At 38.2% G+C, this 18,574-nt stretch overlaps 1 long non-coding RNA gene across 7 annotated transcripts in view; it reads right to left on the reverse strand.

Annotated features, from left to right (window-relative positions):
* The window catches only part of LOC136018405 (uncharacterized), a 63,551-nt gene that overhangs the window by 42,851 nt on the left and 2,126 nt on the right, over positions 1-18,574 (reverse strand). For 4 of the 7 annotated variants that reach the window (XR_010614391.1, XR_010614393.1, XR_010614387.1 and 1 more), the window contains exons 3-4: positions 17,169-17,198; positions 9,085-9,332 (exon numbers count right to left, since the gene is read on the reverse strand). The exons of 1 other annotated variant lie outside the window; for it this stretch is intronic. This is a non-coding gene — a long non-coding RNA (uncharacterized LOC136018405). The remainder of the gene's footprint in view (positions 1-9,084; positions 9,333-17,168; positions 17,199-18,574) is intronic. 2 more of the 7 variants (XR_010614389.1, XR_010614390.1) reach the window with 2 other exon arrangements.

Here is an 18,574-nt window from a genome sequence, read left to right on the forward strand (position 1 = left end):
TCTTCAAGAAATGGAAAAATCTAAATGCTACATTTCCAGTAAGGCTTGTTCTTGAAAAAGGACTTGGAAAAGATACCTAACAGCTACAAACATACGGGGATAAAACTGACAGAGACAAGAAAAAAACATTCATTTCAATCAGTCAATCATTGTCAAATACACAACCGTGTTCCAGAAAGTCTGTTCATTCTCCTGAAATAAGAACTTGCATATTCTAGGTTTTATCCATGAAGTTCGAAAGGAACTCTAAAACCCATTTTTGAAGTCTGCCATTTCGTTTGCATCAAGTTCAGTAAGTCTGAAATAGGTGATGAAATAATGATGAAGTCAAGACTAACTTTTGTGCCCAATTTGCACAGTACAGTTCTAAAACACAATCCATCATCTAATGCAGAAACGTATCTTAATGCCAGCTTTGGTTTTCAGCAACATGCCATGTTGAATCGGCATCAAAAGTGATTCACCAGCACAACTGATCAGAACCCCAGTTACTTAGCTTCTAATACACACAAAAAAGGCTAAATGACTGTCTGCTTGTTTAGCTGACCTTGCTGCAACAGCTCGAATGTTGGTTTACAACAAACCGATTTATTTCACTTTCTCACAACAGGCTGGGCTTCGAGGAGACTGGTTTTCTATGCAAAATACAGGCACCTGATCTGCTGCTACTGTAAGCATATTCTATTCATGAAACCCACACCAAAAGGAGTCCAAGGCATTTACAAGGCAATTGTACTTACTTCAATATCGATGAAGTCTAAAAATCAGGTGTGTACTATGAAGAGCATTTAAGCCAGTAAAGGCCATAATGTTGCAAAATTGATTGCTAACCCAGCACAAGGTCCATTTACATTTTAAACAGCTGGAAGTGTGCATTAACATGCATGTCAGTATATTCTTAGTGTAGGAAATACTTGCTGCCCAAATGCAAATACTGTGCTGCGTCATGTTCAACATAACAATATAAATTTCAGGGCTAAAGAGGGGTAGAAAGATGCTGCTTAAAAAATCAGAGGTCTCCTTTCTGGCCAAAGCATCAGCTATCTTCTCAAAGAGCTATTTTACCAAAAAATCCTGTAAAGCAGGTAACTGCCAGGTAAACGTCACCAGTTATGCTGCCTTACAGGAAAAGTGGCAGTGAAAGAAACAGCATACCAGAACACTCATATACTTCCATTGTGAAAGAGAAACCACAGGGACCCAGCGTTGGTCCCTAACGGAGACCAAGAGGCTGTAGGACCCTTTCAAGAAACCCACTGAAGAGCAGTAGGTGAGCTGTTCTGTGGCAGGGCCCTGGGGCACTGCAGGGGCCACCTGCAGTGGCAAAAGCCCAGAGAGGCATGTGAGTGCACTTGCACTTGGTCCCTCTGTACCATCTTCTATCTAGAAGAACAGAAGGGGTCCAAGGTCTCAGCACATCTTTCACACCTCTGAACAATGGAATAGTTTTCAACATTATGCATGTCTTTATGGATGTTTACTAGCGCTGTATATCTTACTCCAGATACTTGCTTTTCAATTACCAAGAGAAAAGACAGCTCACATCAGCCTCTTGCTTCACAAAGCACACAATTATCTGTAATTCATAAGTGAATGCACTCAGAGACCTGTATTATTTCTTACTCTGAGCACATCAGCTTTTGTAACAGTGTACAGAATCTGTATGCCAAAAACTCACTTCAGCATAAAAGGCCTATCCTCTCCCCTCTCTTCAGCAGATTTGGTTAGAATGGATTTTCAAGTCTAGTGACATTGTCTCACTAGAGATACTCTGTAGCTGTTCTTTGGCTGTTGGCTTCCTGATATTAATATAAACACCATATTTTGGAAGGAAAAAAAACCCCAAAACTTACAGTGAAAATTTCTGTAAAGATACTAAATCATTTACAATATTATTTAAAAAAGAAAAAAAATTATTAGGATACATTAAGTTGTCTGCTGTCTTATCCCTTATCCCTTCTGTAATGCACAGAGATCCTGAAAGTAGTACTTCTTATGTGCTGAATTAATGATTTGCCATTCAATGCCTTTCAGTCATTCACTGTTGGCTGAGCTGCTGTTAATCCAATGTTCACGTGTTTCAAGTTCCTTGCTTTTACATTAATCACTAAAAGCCAAGGCATTGCACCAGTTCAGCAACCACTACCACACCCAGTTGGACCAACATCAGACATCTGATACCATTTCTGCGTGATGCAAACACGCAGATCAATCTCATTGATTTTTTGAGATGGCTGCCAATTAATCTTAGTTCATTTGTAACTATTCGTAAGTTTTACACCTTTACACCTATGTTTTGAATTTGAATTCCTATTGCCTGATAGAGTGCTTATTATTATGCCAAAATGGAGAATAGTAAAGAAAAGCCAAATAAATGCTTTTTAGAAGATCACCACTGTGGAAATATGAAACAAATCTCAATCAATCAGGCAGCTTCCAGTTCTCTTCTAGTTTTAAAATTAAGCTCCCTTTGTCTTAATACTACAGCATGTTTTGAGATACTGCCGTTGAATGTATTTACTAAGTGCAGTTTCAAGCTTGGGAACAGAAACGGCTCATCAATTTAGATGAAGAACATGTCTACGACGACAGGAATTCCTGAGTAACCGAAAGAAAACATTGTCGCGGTGTTTTACCTAGAAATCAGTATTCCAGGCGCTTTCCAGCAGGGGGCAATGGCACATATAACTGCTTTATCCCACGCCGTGAGCCCGGCAGTTCGCAGCGGCAGGGGAGTCACTCCTCAGGGAGCATTGGAAGCGCACGCTTCTCCATCAGACAAATTCTACTGCCCATAGCCATAAGGAAATTCGAGGTTATTACTAAATGTGGTACAGCAACAAGAGTCCCAATGCTATTAAAACTGAAAGCATGATAACATTCAAATACATTTAATCATTTCCTCATTTTTACTCTTTTGTGAAACTCAGCTTGGGCAGCACTAGCTTGGAAACTTCCGCCTTCAGACAATGAGAAATCTTATGAAAAGGGTTGGTAAAGAAAGGAAATAATCTGAGTAATAGAGAGACAGTAGGCTACAAATAACTGAATGGCCTACAAAAATACAGCCAAATCATATCCTATATTTTACTTAGGATAGAAAACCCTTTTAAAAAATCAATGCAGGATTTTAAAAGCTTGCTGTAAAGGAAAAATCTTAGATAGCACTCTAGAAAAGAAAAAAAAAAGGTAAAAAATACACCCCTACAATTAAAATGTTCATGTCAAATTCTTTGGCTGAGTACATGCACACACTACATTTCACTTTCTTGTTTATTGCAGCTGCAGGAAGGAGGCTTTTGGGGTTGTTCCTCTGGCCCCAACCCAAGTGCACGCACATGCAACCTCATTGCCAATTTCCCCCAGTTGACAATAGGGAGATGGGAGGGAAATAAGGGAACAGAGAAAGAAGAGAAACAGGGCTTGGTTTTTTTCCACCCGTGGGCTCTGAAACAGATCTTGGCTACACTACCTATAGGAAAGATACAATTTCAGCTAAACTCATAACATTATAGCATCCCAGTTGAAAAAAACAAAACACATTTTCATCACTTTTTTACCCTGTAGTTTTGTATGTAGATTCTGGAATCCCTAATTTAAAAGGGTAAACACCTTCCATGTTGAGCCTTGCATTAGAATAACTCACCCTTGAGATGCAAGACAATTCGAACAGCACATGCCAGATCAGTCCTGGGATTATCTTCTACACACAAAAAGGTATTCCTGCCAACAGTGTCACATTGTGCTGATTTATTTTCTGTGTGTTTTCATATGCCACTGCAGCATTGTGCATGAGGGACTGGGTTTAAAAAGAGAATACCCCACTAACGCATGTTTCTTGTTTTAACTGGAGATCCAGATTTGGGTTCTTTTGGGCAAATAGAGCTTAAATGTCATTCTATGCTTTCCTTTCAAAACTGAAATATAGCTGCATACATACAGCAATAAAATATTTGATCTCCCATGTGTCTTAAAAGAACAGCATAATCCAGAAATCCCATCACTAATGTAGAAAGTGTTAAGAAAAAGCTGTTTTGCTCTGTCCTGAGGAACTAAAATGCTTTTTTTTCCCTATTTCAATATACACTGGGTTGTCAGAAAATTCATACTGAATTGCTAGCACAAAACAGCAACTGTGTTTAAAGCCACCATTTCTTACTACCATCTATTAATAAAGAATAAAATAGTAGGATCTATTTCTGATATTCTTCCTTAGAAGTTCATATAAAGAAATTAAGATATAAATTTCAAACTCCGGTATTGCTTTCTCTCGTCCTTCGAGCAGGAAGAAAAGTGATCAACAGAAGCTGCAAAGCAGTTTGATCTTTGTTACATTGGGACTATGGAATCTAAGCAACTATTTTACAAGGCATTGTAATTGTTTGTACTTGCAAAACTGGATTAAGAAATCACTGCTATTCTTAAAACACATTTATCACATACATACTAAAGTCAGCATATTCCAGTGCGAGGGGAGCTGCAGCCAACCAGCGCAAGCTGCGGTGCACCACCCACAGCAGCGCTCATCCTCCCCTTCCCCAGAGCAATCCTGCATCTGGCCAGGGGAACGGGGGGAGTTCCCAGTGTGTCTTACCAGGGTACACCTGCCCTGCAGATGACCCGTGGACATCCCAACTATACTGTGTTGGTATTGTCACAGTTTACAGAACCCTCTGTGTGATACTGAAACACAGACATTAAAAGCTCTGAGTAAAGAAGGGGCAAACTACAGGAAGATTTAGATGTGTTTAAAGCACAAGCCCTGTTTTATTTTAAAAGCATTGAGAATTAAAGCAGGGGCACTGAAGTCCTTCACTGGCTGAGACAAGGAAAAAATCAGGCTAGGGTATGGGAGGTTCATCAGACCTGTGGAATTCACAAGTTTGGGGCTTTACTGAACTTCTCAAAGTTTTATGAAACTTTTTTCCTGGTTCTTAAATTCATTTGTTCTTTGGTCAAAGCTTAATTTAAAAAACATGTCTTTTGAGTGGAAGTCTGACTAATTCTGTTGTGAATGGTGCTGAAGATGAGCAAAACTAACACTATGATTGAGGAAAAAAGGGGAAAAAGCCTCATGCATAAACAAGAGCCACTATCAGGCTAGTGCCTCAATTATGAGGCTATAGCTCCCCTTTTTGTTAGGTGGCCCAAAATCGGCACCCATACTGCTAAAATCTGTAACAGTCTGTAAGGAAATCATGACTAGGAATCCAGAAGCTGAAGTTTCTCTAGTCATCTATTTGCTCTTCCTATTTCTTTCTTTATTCTATGTCTCTTCTGTTTCCCCTTCCCAGTGAAGTATCCTCATTTAGATTTTATGCTTCCAGCTCCTTACTGGTACACTCTCCCTTATAGCATAAGAGCATTCTCAGTCCTTTAGCACCATTACCTGAAAGGAGTTATGGGTGGTCCCCATGCCCAGCCTCAGTGGCAGGTACACTATTCCTTCTCCAGGGAAGATGAGGAAAAAAAGCAGGATGGGTATTCTCTTTCCTTCTTACCACAACCCTTCTGTCCTTCTCCCATACAAGAAAACAACTCCTGGGAAGTAGATCAAGAATCAGCCTGCCTGATGATGAGAAGCAGTCCTGTGCATTTTGGTTCCTTCTCTGACTGTTCCTACATTTCCAGAAACATCTCATGGGTACTCATGATATCACAGTCTATTTTTCATTTTAGAATGCCTCTTAATGACTCTAAGCAGTCGTGATTCACTGCCTATAATCAGGATGTCCTACTATTTTTCATAGACACTCATGGTATACTCTACTTTAAATTGCATTTCTTGCTACCTATGGCATATAGCAGGTTGAGAATTGAGATGTTCATAGTTTCCTTTCTCCTTCAATGTTTGAATTCCATCCTCTTTTCCCTTACCCTCCATATGCATTCTTCTTTCACAAGAGAAGTCATTGTAGACTCCCCTTGCCCAAGAAAAATGCATTTTCTCAAAGGAACCTTCATTTGAGCTATTGGAGTCAAAATATATTGTTATGCCCTTCTTGCTGGCTAAGAATGCTGCTTAGCCTTACCTATATTCTACCACTGCCAAAGAAGGAAGTCTATTTTTTTCCCCTCTTGGCAACTCTTCGGGAGGTACACTATTGTGTTCCCAGAGTACTCGTTCTCAAAGCCTATTGTGAAAACTGTAGTAAACAGAACTCTCAGCATCAGGATACAAGAAACAGGATCCAAGGCTGAAACTATTTGCCAAGAGTGGATGTGACCGCTGCCCCATTCAATCCTGGATGGTACAACAGTTCATCTTAGCTGCTAGATATAGCACATTCCATAATGAGGAGGACAAAGGTGGCAATTCCTGAGAAACCATGTTGCTGGAGAAAACAGTGTCAGGATGTAAAAAAAATTTCCTTTCCATCAGTATATGAAACAACGGATCTCAATCACAGATAGTGGGCTGTGGGCTCAATTTGTGTCGGCATATTTCCATGTACTGTTGTGGAGCTCCATGATTACGACAACTGAGTTGCTGACAACTGAGAATTTGGCCCACAGATTGCAATTGAAATACTCAGAGTATTTCAATTAGCTTCTCTGCTGCTTGGCAGAACATGTGATGTCAGACATGCCAAATGGTTCCCATTTATATAAAACTAGAGAAGAACCAGAAAGTGGCAAATCTAAACATTTAGAAAGCTAAGATTAAATACAGAGTTTCACAGAATTAAACTATAAAGATGAAGTGTTGCTGTGAACAACTCTGGAGGCATTGATGGTCTTTCATTTAGATTATGGAAGGAATGAAGGAAATGTACGGGGGGGAAAAGGCCCCAAACCAGCCCAGATGATAAAGGTGATGTTAAGAGAAAGGCTACATGGATTTTACTATTCAATATACTATTTAGCATAGTGGAAAGAATGCATCAAAGCAACTCCAGACAAAGTCAAATAATTGCTTGGTACCACCAATCTTCAAAATTCAGGCACATAAAGAAAGATATTGTGGATGTTAAAGACAGAAAGCATTATTATCTGCTCTTATCTCCCACATAATACAAAGACATAGAAACCTCCCCAGGAATTGCTCTAGCAAGCCTTTAACTATTTCTTGATAATCAACCCTATCTTCTAGATATATATTAAAACTTGGTTTGTAGGCTCTGGGTAGTCATACATCACTCTCTAGATGACTGGTTCCAATTATATTCTTAATCTGAATTAAATACTACATCTTTTACCTCTTTCTCCAGTTACCAGTGCTAGAAGAACCCTCCCTGCATACATAGTCACTGAGACAAGAGACCTTTGCCTTTTATAGGTTGGTCCAAGTCCCTCATACCTACAAGTCGTAACAATGCTGTAAAGTGTAGTGCAGCTGGCTTACTGTCTCCTAACAGAGCTTCCTACATACCATTACACTTAAGCTGTATCCGTAGTCCTCCAGTGGTCTTTGCAATGGAGGAGCCCATTTAAATTGTTAAGTAATTTAGAAAACATCACCTATTTTTACTAGTATTTCATCTTTTCTTATCTCATTGGTAATTCTCTGGCGTTGTTGAAATCAAGCATAAAGGTGCTCCTTTTATGTCTAAATGTTCCTTTATGCCTATAAATCCACTCTGGCACATACAGCCAAAACAGAATCCTACCTCAATAAAATCCTTCTGACAATGCAAAGCTGCTGGGCAGAAAGATGGCAAGACTTTTTCTCAGCCTTAACATTTTATCATAAGCCACCAACAAAGAAAGCCGGCAAAAATACCTGATACGCAGTTATCCAGGGGGAAAAGATAAAAGAGCACCTCAGTGTGCACAGAAAAGGAGAAGGTTTGGAGAAAAATTGTCCAGAAGGACAAGTTGAGGGTCATTTTCAGGCACAAATTAACACATGAGCAAAGCGAGTGTATCAGAACTTAATGTCTTTAGAGAAGCTACTTCTCTCACTTCTTGAGTCTGCCACTTCCTAGCATCTTCCCCTCCCTCACAGTTACAAAGTATGCGCTTAGAAGTCCAAGCAAAAGTTGTCACTCACCATTGCCATTTTTGAAGGTGGGTTTTTTTCTGTGTAAGGCGTATGTTTTAGGTTTCAGTTCTGTCTGCTTCCTAGCTTTCAGCCATGCAGCTATAGTTACATAGGAGCCTAAAACAGCTTTTCAGAATCGGGAAAAAAAGTTGCAGGCAAGAACTTGTCTGTTTTCCATAATGCACTGCAGACCACTAACCAAAACAGAGATGGGGCAAAGCACCCCTCAGAGACTACCCATAGTTATGAGAAAAGGAACAAGAGATTATATTCTGCTCATCTCACTGTCAGACATTAACCTGAAGTCTTGATTCCTGCACTCATCGATACACACATACAAATAATGACATTAATGGAAGTTGTTTCATGGTAGGGACATGTACAAACATGTGGGGTTGTGGTCTAAGTGCTGGTACTACAATGCCACTTTTAAAGTTGACAGAGAACACACAAGATCTTCGGTAACACAGAAAACTTCCTCAACTCTTGTACCATTCAGAATACAGCTCTATCCTGTAAGGAAGTCCATAAACAGGTCAAATCACCTCACTGGTTTAAGTGAATAAACTAACATTAAAAAGTAATAAACATTGGAAACTTTTTTGTTCTCTTATATTCCAGGAATAACTAAAACCCCTTTATAAAAGGAATTTCCCAAATTCTACTTTGAGCAGAGAACATTCTGGAAACTATCACTATGGCAATGCTTTAGAAATTACTCACAGCCTAATTAACATCTGCTTGGAGAGTTGAAGTTATTACAGGGTCATTTATCTACTCAAAGAATCTTCTACACAATTGAGCAGATTTTTAATGTTTAACGTTCCTGCCCATAAACTACCAGGAAAAGACATTCACCTAAGGGAACACGAAAGGCAGTTCAGGTATGTTTCTCTTCAACAGGTCTCTCTACTGCCAGTTTTCCTAGCCACAGGACAGGTAACATCACATAGGAAAGAAAAGCAGTCCTTGTTAGAAAGCTTAAAGCAGACTTAAATTTTTAGCACCGAAAAAGAAAACTACACCACCACCAAGAAAACCTGCAAACAAAAACCTTTTAGAAAGAAACCAGAGATTCTATGGCTGGAAAAAACACTCACCAAAAGGTCTGATGTGAATGGTTTTAGATGCACAATATTAGGAAATAAACCCAGGAACATGCTTGTCTTGGAAAGGTTCTCCTCTCTCAAGCAGTTTTCCCCACCGGCAGTCTGTCTTTGAAACATCACTGGCTAGCAGGCAATTGATCAACTGTAGCTATCCTTCTTCCACTAACTGCTGTTCTCATTTTTCAGGTGAATTATTCCTCTGCATTTCATTTCCCACTGTTAGATTGGCCAGTTTCTTCCTAGGAAAAATGGGATGTTGGGGTCAGGATGTGTTGTTCAGGCAGGGAAGAAATTTCCAGGACTCCAGCAGATTCACTTCCCTCAGCTGGGGCAAACTGCAGCCTGTGGTGTGTACCCAGGTGTCTTTCTGTTGTGTCTCTGGGACGGAAAGTATAGGTTTGTCTAAGGGATGTGAAACTGAAGAGATCTGTGTTGAAAACAAGTGAATGCAGACCTGGGAAGTCAATGCTTCTTAAATTGAATTTTGGTTATTCTTGATGTTTTTTATCATGTGAATCAATCTGAAGATCCGGATAGACCTTTTAATCATGATTCTGACAGTTATTTTGGTTTTGGTTTTATGTTTGGGATTTTTGGTGTTATTGTTGTGCCCTACATACATTTCTAGATCCAGAAAGTTTTCTTTTAACTAGTTTGTGTTAGTCTGAAACCCCTTTTAGTAGCATTTAGCAATGGTTGAGAACAGAAGAGGTGTATAATTGAAACAATAGATAGAATCAGCAGGAGAAAGAGACAACTGGTTCTTGTTAATGTCTTTTTCTCCAAAAGTTGTGTTTTGAAGCATACACCTGGAATCACCGCTCTGAAGTACCCAGGAGAGATCAAAAATCCCTCCGAGTTTCTTGCTTCCCCAAGCAGAGAAAGAAAATCAAGACTGTTTCAGTGAAAGAGGTCAGGAGAACACAGAAAATCTGCTCCTTGTTAGAAGAAACCTTTTTCACTTTCAGCTCTGTTCCCACCCCTACCATGCACACAATTGATCAGCCTCATTAGAAAGATTCCCTCCTTTTCATCTTAGCCCCTTGGGAAGAGCAGGGCTCCAGCCAGCCCCCGGGACCTCTGCCGCGCGCTTGCAGAGCATGGTGAGCTCCTTCCTTCTTTGGACCTTGGGTGAAGTTTTTCACTACCCTACAGCACGAGGGGATGCTAATTCAGGCAGAGCATGCGTCGGACCAAGCTCTGATCTCAGACACCCACACAATTCCTGTTGTAAGTCACATGTGTGCACATTTCTGACTGCAGGATATGCCCACTTGTGCTCTGTCTTAATGCATCAGCAAGAGTGGTGTAGCTGCCTTTTTAATACAAGCAAAAGTGGAAAGAAATGATTTTCCAAAGCTTGGGGGCATAGGCAGACTGGCAATGCTGCTCCAACTGAAACCCAATAGTTAAAAGACACAGGTTAAGCAAACCAAAGACACTAAAACAATTTTAGTCCTTTCTCATTTAAAAGGGATTTTAAATGACTGGCTCATGTCCAGGGCAACTCTCTGCTTCTAATATGGGTTGAGGGACATATTTCAATTTGAAATCAGTTATGGGAAAAAATTAGCTCAATTGCTGTGAGCTAACATTAGCAGTTTTAATGACTTAATTCTGAGGAGTAGGCTCCATTCTTACAACCAAGAACATTTCAGTAATCTTCTGGCTGTTTATCTAGAGATGATAGTTCTTTTTCTATCTTTTTTCAGCTGAGGTTATTTAAGTTTAAGGGTGATAGATAACTGACATGTGGAAAAGCAGTACAGTGTGAAAGTGTATAGTATAAAAGTGTAGAGTATAAAAGTGTAGAGTAAAAGTGTAGCTGGAAGTCAGCACTACTGAAAATGTTGAGAATAAATAACTATAAAATTGATTTTTGATGTGTGAAGGAATATACACAAATACAGTCCTATGAATAACACTACCAGATCTCCTAGAAACCCGAATATGAAATATTTTGATAATAATTCTTAAAAGACAGAAAGATAATGCAGTCAGAAAGAGGGGAATTTAACTTATACCTTTGCTGTCATTCCCTCAAATCCATAGCAGATTGGCTAGGTTTCTTTTCCACAGTCCTAATTTCACCTGGGTACTGGAAGTTGTTATTTTCTCAGTTTAAGTGGTTTCAGAGCGTTAGGGAAGCAAAAGAACATAACTGGGAAATAAGATCTACTGCTGCCTGTTTCAGAAACTACTGCCAGTAAGAGAAATGCATATATTTGAACAAGGACTGCTTCTCAGAAGTAGAAACTTTAATTTAAAGAAAGGCTTGAGAACATTTAAAAACCTGACCTTATAAATGGGTCAGACCATAAGAGATCACACCATACAATTTCAAAAATGGGAATACTATATAACAAAAAAGCTGAGGTAAAAACCTGTACAAATGGAGCTGGGGTTTCCAACCCCAAAAAAGGTACACTCACAAGTAAAGAACTCCTGAAAAGAAGCTCCAGATAGAGGCTGGAGCTGCATGATGAGTAAACAGGAAACTGGAGACAGAAAAGATAGAATGGAAAGAGTTTGCTGCCATATGTGAGAGCAGTTACCCTAAATCACTTCTGTGTTCTGAGCTAAATTAGCAGTTTTAATAACTTAATTCTGAGGCATAGACTACATTCTCACAAGCAAGAACACTATAGTAATCTTCTGGACATATATCTAGAGATAAAAGTAATTTTTCTGTTTTTTTCTCCCAATAATCACAACGAAAGATGAAACCATACAACCCCCCACCTCTGCATCTAGCATGACGATACAGAATATGAAATCTGAAGTTTTGCTTTTCACATCTTGAACGTTTATTGTTATGCTTTTCACTTATATACATGCACAATTTGATAAGTAGTTCTATCCTGCCAGCGAAAAGGACAAAGCTGTCCAAGTCGCAGTGTACAAACAAGCCGTTTTTTCCCCAAAACCCATTTTTGTTGCCAATTCCACACTCTGTCAGTGTCTCTCCATCTATTTCTAGGGGTGAAATTATGAGGGCTATTCCCCAGTGAACTGACACTTTTGTGGCCCATCTGGAAGAAGTAGCTGTCAGTTTTTTTCCCTCCCATTTCAAATGATGTTTGCTCACTCTGTGGTCATTTGAAGACGTGTAAATGATTATTGACAAAACAAATTATGGAAAACCAGCTGTTACTGAAAATGTGACTTTAATTATGACTCAGTTTGTACTGTTACACTCTAAGGAGAGGGGCTATGGTAAGAAAATTCTGCTTTCTGATACACTTTATTATCTGTATGTTATCATTAAAAAGAATAGGTTTTTAGTGATTTATAATACAAGTTGAATTGCCTATAATGTCTATTTAGAGAAAAAAATAGCAGAGCCTAACTCCACACAACACAAATTCCTTTTTATATGTGGATGCTTTATAACCAAGCATATCTGAGCTGGAATAAGTGAAATACAAAATCAATTTAAATTACAGCTTTCCAATTTGATCAGATTTTCTATTGTACTGTTTTACTTCTATTTTCTGTACTTCGGTTCAGCTGCTTTAGTTTACTGCTTCAGGTTCAGCTGCTGGACCAAAGAACCGTACACAGCTCAATGAAAGGTCCACAGAAGCAAACACACAAAGAGGTGATCCAGCCCAAATGCAGATATTCAACAGCAAGTATGAGAGCTCAGATTCAGTCTACTTTAGTTCACTGAAACAACAGTGGATTGCCAGGCTGTAGTCCACAGTGTACTAAACTGCTACGTTTTATTATTTGATAGTATATATCAAACTCAAATACCCAAAATTGGCACAATGTCATCTGCCAGTTCCCATTTTTTTGCAAACACAACAATGAATAGGGTAAGAAAATGCAAATAATTAAGTTTGTAGAGTAAAATCTTACTAGAAAAATCAGTTTGATGGCACCTGATACATGTTCCATTGAAGGGATGCTTCTGTAGTATCTTATAGTGACACAAATGCAGGTAAGCATATCACAGTACGCAAATGTGCTATTAATGAAACATTACTATGTGTTACACACATATAACGTAGGACTCTGAAAAGCATACCCTTTCAGTTCTGCTCTGCTAATCCTGAGGACTCAAAGCTGTGAGTAGGACCCACAAGTGCTATTACAAAACAAATAATACAGATTTCATTCTGAAGAACAGTTCACAAACTATGTCACTACTTATGATCGGAGTGAACAAGAAGTCTCAGCACTGGAAATATTCTGAATTACTATTTGAAGCCTATTAAAACCATCAACGAGCAGCACTCCCATAACCTGCCTTTTTTAATCAATTCCATTTTGTAACACAGAATTTTTTAGCGGTGAGTATTTAGAACCTAAATTAGAAATACAAGGTTTCTGCCTGCTTTGTGTTTTGTTCCTGACCCAGTGTTATTTTTCCTCCAGTTCTGATCCAACCAGCTATTTAAATTCACCAGGATGTTTGCACGTTTCCTAATTCACTTTATATGTTAGCTAGCACATTCTTTTTAATTTTTTTTTTCTTTTGGCATTCAACACTTCATATTAAAAAGCAAATTCTCGACTATAAATGTTGAGTCATCAGTGCTCTGTAGAAGTCCTGTTGCTGTTCTATAGAATGGCAAAGAATCTGCCCAGAAGAGATCACATGTCCTGCCATGAGAAGCAACAATGTGACAAAAGTTAGAGAGCTTCTGTATTGATAATGGAGGGTTTGGAGCACACAGTGGGCAGAAGTCCTAACATACTTGAAAAATATTTAAGTGAACAATAATGGAGCAATGCCAAATACTAAAAGTTACCAAAGATAATTTTAATTGTTGTAGATATAATAGTGTTCAATGACAGCTGTTTTGGAACAAAAAGGTTATTTCCTGCAAATTATTGTAATATTTTTCTCCCAAAATAGCCCCTGATTCACTCCTAACATTACCTGGCATCCTCTAATGGCTAGCACAGACTAAAAGCCAGTTATTAACTTTATTTTTTAAGAGTTTTAAGATCATAGATCAAAATAATGATTTACTTGAAAGACTAACAAGAGTCAGTTCAGAAGGGCAGCCTACAAACCAATGGAACTATTTGCATGAATGAAGCACGTTGACTTTAAAATAACAGCTATTTCAAGCTGTATTGCCTGACCATATTTTATTTCCTTGTGCTTCTGCAAAACAAAATTCAACAGTCAGTAAGGATTAAAGCTACTGCTTCTCTGCCCAGCAAAATTCCATGCATGTTGGCAGAACATTTTTATGATGAAGATTTAATCACAGAGTAAGCAGATACTGTTTACGCAGTAGAAACTGTCATCTGAGGCCTCTGAGTTCAGCATCTGTGTACTTTTACACAAAACAGCATTTGAAAAATATTATGCCCTAACACTACAAATATTTATGTACTTTTTCACTGTGCTGCTGTCAGTAGTCTCACACAGCTACCTGTGAATGCAGGTATAGAAGTCAAGAGTTTTGTGTGCATTTTGTTGGGGTGTACCTCAGTGGTCACAACTTCCATGGAAAGGAAGCAATACAGTTTGTGAGATGTAAAGAAGGAATGCTTCCATGTCATTGTTACGCCACTGCTCCTGGTGATTCTTTCAGAACATTCCTCAAATGACATTAGTTTAGGATGTGTAGTATTATAAAAATATATGTTAATTATATAACATTATAATAAAAAATAGATACAAAGACAAAAAGGGTTTTAGCAGTCCAACTGCTTTATTTAGTCTTAGCTCGTTACTGAAAGCCATGTAACCGATCTGCCGCAAAGATTAATGAAGGTATTTCATAATTAAATCTATAGCATCATCTGAATGCCAGCTAATTTTTCTTCAGCCTGTAACAGCTATATCTGTCCTAAAGAATTATAAAATATTTAAAGTGCTTGTAAATATGTGCAAGTAAAAAAAAAAGGTGGGCCCATAAGAAAAATGGGGAGAGACTTCTCAGCAGGGCCTGTTGCAATTGAACGAGGGGTTATGGTTTTAAACTAAAAGAGGGAGATTCAGGCTGGCTGTGAGGCAAAGTTGTTTACAATGAGGGTAGTAAAATCCTGGCACAGATTGCCCAGACAGGTGGTAGATGCACCATCCCTGGAGACATTCAAGGCCAGGCTGGATTTGATTCTGGGCAACCTACTCTAGTTGAAGATGTCCCTGCCCACTGCAGGGGTTTGGACTAGATGAGCTTTGAAGGTCCCATCCAACTCAACTTATACTATGACTCTAAATATATGAACCTAATTTACCAGACATTTGAAAGATAACATTAATCTCCTTGGTTTAAAACCTTCCAGAGTTCCCCCTCTGCAATAGAAATAAAATAGAAATAACATGAATTTGAGATCCATGCCACTGTGACTGAATTGCTGAGAAACTAATCCTTAGGGCTAGGCAGGATACCCGGAGATCCTGTGCCTTTCACTGGGGTTTAGCAGCTGCAGTGTATACTACTACTGCTTTTCTACAGAATTAGTTGACCAACACTATTTCCTATATCTATCTAGAGCACCCTGGAGATTAGGGTAAAATATGTAAAAAGCAGGGATTTTAAAAATAGTATTTCAAATTAATCCCATCACAACAATGTATAAAAACTATAAAGCAGGACAAAGGTTATAGGAAATGGAAGTAACAAGAGATCTTCACACAATCCTCCAAAAGAAACAATGGCATGGGGAGAGAATTAATTCTTTTTTAACAATTATGGGGGAGTAAACATCACAAAACTACCTTTCTCACATTCTTACAAAGATAACTCCATTTTCTCCATGAGCAAATGTTTGATCGGAACCTGGAAGCAAAGTTCTCTAGATGCTCTAATTTAAACTTTGCACTTTTGAGTTTTTAGTCTTTACTGGAATCAACGAGTTGCTGTGTGAGAAAGACATAGCAAATTACATGAAAGGAATTACATTAGGAATATAGGTTTTGACCTGCTGATACAGTTATACACAAGTCCTTTTGTGAGCCTAAAATTAAGTGTGTGAACACTAACAAGTTCAGCCTCATGGTGCTTTGGCAATGTAAGCATTACTTCCATTCTATACACAAGTAAAAGAGACACAGCTAAGTGGCTTAGTGACCCACAGGAAGTCAGTGACACAACCAGGAATAGAACCTAGACCTCTCAGCAGCTAGTCCCATGCTTTAACCACAAGAGCAGCCACCTCCTTCCTATCTCATATTAGCACAACTCTAAGTCTTGGTTGCATCAGCTACTAATTTAAGATGTCTATGCATGTACTGTTGTAGAAATCTGACATTATGAAGTTGAGCAAGCCACATTCATAAATCTGTTTGAACTTAATCACCCGAGAAATCAGGATAAACTGTCTTTAAATAAGACTCAAAATGGTCATAAACTTTCGGTCGCTTTAAAGTTTTTCCTTCAGAAATAAATTTCAGATGGATTAACAAATCTGACAGATAGCAGTATATACTTGAGCTCTTCATTCCTGTATATTCTTTTGTCTGCTACCTGTGATCAATATGCAATTTGGACCTGTTTGATCAGAATGGGACTAGCACATGAAGGTAATATCCAATCACAGAAGAACCAGACAATCCTAGAGGGGAAGTTATTCTCTTCAAGACAGTACGAAATCAATGAAGTTAAGAATTTGGGATATCCTTGAGCCAAAACTGAAGGATAAAACCCATTATAATTAGAGGTAGGCAGCCTGGTATGATCATGGCTTTACTGAACTTAAAAAAAGCAGGCATGATTGGATTTTGTTCTCTTTTTATCTAAGCCTCGAAGTTTGGGGAAAAGGGGATTATGTTTAGTTGACAGGGTTCTTGTTTTGACCCGCTCTACAGTTATCTATGAAAAATCTGTATTATGCCTAGTCCTATCAGTTTTGCTGGATCCAAGGCACAGCATGCTAAATGCAGTATAACAATACTGGAGTGCAATCTCCAAAGAGTTTGGAATCATACCAAGGGACAGATCTCTGCCATCACTTCAGGAAATGTGGTTTATACTATAGGTTTTGCTACATACATGTATAAAATGCCACCAACAGTTTAAATTTCTGATTTCCTTCAAGTAAAATTATGTATATAGAGAATGTGAAAATTGAACACAGAAGTATGGTGGAATATTAAAAAATACCTTTTACAAACATATCTTCCCAGAACGAACCTGCCAATAGAGACAGAATAAGATATGCTAAGACAAAGTTCTTGTTACTAATAAAAGACCACAAGATACATAAATCTAAAAACTACAAAACCCAAGAGAAAATACACAATTACTTTAAAAAAAGGCAGCAATGTAATAGCATTATAGTTTACTTAAACTCCCTTTCTTTAAAGCAATGCAATTTCCACAATCCAAACTTGTTCTTCTGACTGCTGGATTTACAGTCACACTGATAGTCTCATGCTAGTGCATGAGATTGCCCTCTAGATGTTAGGTTTGGCTAGATACTTTTTCTTTCCATCCAGAATACTGAGATGGGACATGCTGTGTGATTTGTGATTTTAAACCTCTGCAATGCACCTAGAGACTTGGAGCATAGACACAGTAGAAACATCAAAATAACTAAGCAAAAGTTGGAACTAGCATATTTTCGCAAAGCGAGGAGGAGGCATAAATCTTTCACCTCTATATGCTTTTACGATTTCTATCCTTCTCAAGTCAGTCTTAAAAATCACAGTATCACAGACTCTGATATATTGATTGTTCTAACCTCAGATCAAACCATAAAACCCTACCTAGCACACTTAGAACCTGTTGCACAGAAATTTAAGGGAGATTTTATGGCCCATACTAGTACCCTTATCCACCTTGAGATTCCACAATGTATCCTTTCTCATTTCAGTGAGACTGTTTTTGCCATACGATTCAATATAACCTGCTTCAAATTTTCTGAATAATTGAAATTAATAATAAATACTAATAAGTGTATGTAGAAATAAGTTTGGGTTTTTTTTTCAGAGGCAGCAAACTCTTCAAAAAGACTTACCATGAAAAACTGAATTATTAAAAGTAATGTAAAATGTGATGCTTTTACACGGAAAGAGATAAATAAGGATTTTATAGCCAATAAAAACCCCCAAGTATAACTAATCTTCTGTGAAAACAAGTTATCCTCTAATTTTAAAACTAGAACTGATGCTTAGAGGCCCTTCTGCTTGTCTTTGAATTTAGGGAAGAATTGCTAGAGGCTCAGGAAGGCCTGAGCCTGACATTTCATTGTTGTTTTATAACGCTTAAAGATCTCAGTCAAACTTAGGAATTCTCTCAGATAAGTAGGTGAGAAATTCTGCATAATTCAGAACCAGGCAGTGAAATAATGCAAACAAAAGCTGTATGAGAAATTAATAATTTCTTTATTATCACCATTTCAATACTGTGTAATGAAACTCTAGAATTAATTCTAGAATAGATAATATATTTGTAGCCTATTTTATTTCTTTACCAATATGAAATGATTGGCTTTCTGTGTTCCATGTGTGAAAACCCACCCACTCTTTGTTAATACAGAAAACCAGATTAACGCAAGCTATAATAAG

Source organism: Lathamus discolor, chromosome 7, assembly GCF_037157495.1.
Source record: "Lathamus discolor isolate bLatDis1 chromosome 7, bLatDis1.hap1, whole genome shotgun sequence".
Taxonomy (NCBI): domain Eukaryota; kingdom Metazoa; phylum Chordata; class Aves; order Psittaciformes; family Psittacidae; genus Lathamus; species Lathamus discolor.